Raw genomic sequence first — 3574 nt, 5'->3', positions numbered from 1 at the left:
TCTTAAATATCTTTCCATGATAAAAGTTCTAAGCATCTTTAAAGTTTATTTTTATTGAGTTGCCTTCCAATGCAACTTTTTTCATGCAGTGTTTCAGTCTAGAGGAGTCCTTTCACCATGCCTGCTGGAAACTTCATGCTTGTGTCAGCTGCAATATCTGCAATCAGCCAATTATGATACTAAACTAGGGGACCACTATAGAACTGATTTTGGTCAAATGAGAAATCTAAGTATTGAGGAAATATGAGCTTCCAAAGTGCAAGTGGTCTTTTGCTGCCCTCAGCAGTTCTGAAATAATTTTAAAAAGTAAGCATAAAGAAATAGAATTTGCTTCACCCCTTCAGGGGGAATGACTTAGTTAGGAAACATCACTCTCATCAGTAATTATGTTGGAGGTGCTCATCATAATTTTCTGCTTTGTAATAAAACTTCACTTAGGAATAGCTGGAAGGATTTCTACTTCTGTGGAGATGGGGATGGGGAAAAGGCAGAACCTTTGAAATGGTAGAAGTGCTGAGTAACATCCCAAAGAGGACCTAGTCTCTTATGAAGCGCTCAATTACCTGTACTGACATTTTTGGGGGTTCTGGGCATACTGGCTGTGATTTGCTGGGGCTTTGCTAGAGAAACATTTTCCAAATCCAGGATGGTCATTCTTCATATGAAATGCTGCACATGTCTTTTCATTCAAAAGAACTCTGGAGAAGACTTGAGGCTTCTGGAATCTATTATTGACTTCCACAATCTGTAAGTTTGTGGTGCTTTCATCGTTGCTAAACTTCAAAGTATCTAAATGCATATGATTAATTCATATTATTTTTGAAGATGTTTCATGCTCTGCCGAATTAGAAAAAAACACATTCCTACTTCTTCCCTGTGGTATGGAACTGTGCTATGGAAAACAGAAAAAGTCTGGAAAATTTTTCAGTGGCAGACCTTAATTTTATGGTTTTTGAATGATTTTTAAATTTGGGGTTTCTAATTACCATGCCAAAAAGGAGACTGTTATTTTTCTTCTGTAAGTTCCCCTAAAATCTACAAAATGTTCACACTGCTTTTTTGGGGTCCCTGTATCTTGCTATTTTTACAGATAATGTTTCTTTTGCTTTCTGAACACTAGAGTATTATTGACTCTACAAAGGATTAGGTTGAATATTAATCCACTCATAACTTATTGAAAAACTTGTTTTATTTCAACTCTAGGACACATCCACCTATCCTTATTAGTGGTGATAGGAGGAAGGGGAAAATAAACCATCATTTTCTGGATGATTATTAAACATTAGACACTATACTTGGCAATTTGCATATGCTACCCAGATGTCAACTGATATTACCCTGCGCTTTGAGATTTCCTTAATTTTGGTACAAGTCCTCTAGCACACATTCTGAAGAAGTCCAGTGCACCTCCTGTAATATCCACGAATCTGCCGGGAATTATGGTCTCATAATCACATCTGGTTTTGAGTTCCTGCTTTCACTAATCTAACAGTTTTTTCTCTTTTTTTTTTTGTTTTACACCCAGCCACTCAAGGAACTCTGATTTTTTTCTTTTGACTTTCTCCCAAAGTTATCATATGAGCAATGTATAGCAAAGAGCATCCTTTATTAGCAGTTTGAAACAAGAGAGAGATTTTACACTGGTGCAAAATGACCAACTTGGGACTGAATTTTAGACATGCCTCCTGCTCTTGCTGCCATAACAAAATGCCACAGCCTCGATAGCTTAAACAACAGAAACTTATTTTCTCATAGTTCTGGAGGCTGGAAGTCCAAGATCAAGGTACCAACAGGGTTGGTCTCTCTCCTTGGCTTGCAGATGGCCACCTTCTCTTTGTGTCCTCACATGGCCTTTCCTCTGTGTTCACATGCTCCTGGTATCTCTTCCTTCTCTTATAAGGACAGTAGTCCTATTGTATTATGGGCCCAACCTTATGGCCTAGTTTACCTTAATTACCTCCTTAAAAGCCCTATCTCCACATACAGTTACATTGGAAGATAGAGCTTCAGCATATGAATTTGGGAAGGCCACAATTCAGTCTATAACATTTACAGGACCTACTATTTTTGTATACCAAGACATATTAACATAATCTGGAAAGTAGAGGTCTACACATGCTGGGGGCTCACCCTTCAGAAGCACCTACAGAATAGATGTTCTGAGCTTTCAACCTCCTCTCTCTCTCTCTCTCTCTCCCTCTCTCTCTATCTCTCTTTCCAATCTAGAAATGGATGATGTAGTAGACTGAATAATGGACACACAAAAGTACCAGGTCCTAATCCCTGGAACTTGTAAATGTTACCTTACTTAGAAAAATGTACTTTGCAGACTTGACCCAGCTTATGATTTTGAGATGATGAAATTATTCTGGTGGGTCATAAATGCAATTGCATGTATCCTTATAAGAAGGAGGCAGAGTGAGAGTTGACATACATAGAGGAAAGAGTGATATGAAGATGGAGCAGAGAGAGATTTGAATATTAGAGTGATATAGCCACAAGGCAAAGAATACCAGCAACTATAAGAAAATTAAAGGGACAGAAAATTGAGAATAAAGATAAATTTTCTTATTGATGGAAATCAATGCCACCCCCAAATTCCCTCTCCCGCCACATACACCTAGGAGGCAAGATAAGCTGTATTTAAGGTGTGGTTTAAATTTTTTTTACCCTGATACACATACATTATCTCATTCATTTTTACAAAAATCCTTTGAGGTAAGAATTATTATTCCACTTCCATTGATAAGGACACAGATTTGGAGAGCTTAAGTAATTTGCCATAGGACAAACAACTAATCAGTGGTAGAACAAGGACTTAAATCTAGAGGAAGAAAGAATGAATGAATAAATAAATAAATAAATAAATAAATAAAATCAAGGTATTAAATCAATGTGCAAGGATATATGAAGGTAGAACCATGAAGTAGAAACTGAAATAGGAACTTTCCTAAAGCTTAAAAAAAAAAAACCTGGCCTTTTATTTATGGTTTGATGAGAGGGTTGTAGACATTGCTACTAATACAGAAGACATAATAGTAGTGAATCTTCCAGACTGAAACTTGCACGAGATGTTTGTCTTTTTAATGTAAGCTTTAAGAATCACTTAGAAATTAGGCTTTCATGGAAGCATGTGCAGAAACAAAAAATAATAATAATAATTCCACAACAATGATAATGACACAGTCTTGGAACTCAAGCTACACAAATTCTAGTGTATTGTAGGGTGGTGAGGTGTGTAATTAACATAACTTCACTGTAATGCAAAGCGTTATGTGATATAATCGAAGTGATAGATTTCCCTATTCTCTTCCCATCTGTATCAGCTTCCTGTGATTGCTGTAACAAATCACCACAAACTTGATGGCATAAAACAATACATATTTATTCTCTTACAGTTCTGAATATCTAACGTCCAAAATTAGTATCACTGGGCTGAAATCAAGGGGTCAGCAGGACCTTACTTCTTGAGGAAGCTTTAGAGGAGAATCAATTTCCTGCCCCTTTTAATTTTCCAATAGCAGCAGCTATTCTTTGCTTTGGGGCCATATCACTCTAATCTTCAAATCCATGT

Source organism: Ursus maritimus (assembly GCF_017311325.1).
Source record: "Ursus maritimus isolate PB19 chromosome X unlocalized genomic scaffold, ASM1731132v1 scaffold_X1, whole genome shotgun sequence".
NCBI lineage: Eukaryota > Metazoa > Chordata > Mammalia > Carnivora > Ursidae > Ursus > Ursus maritimus.
The sequence above is the reverse complement of the archived record's forward strand: the minus strand, read 5'-3'. Positions refer to the sequence as shown.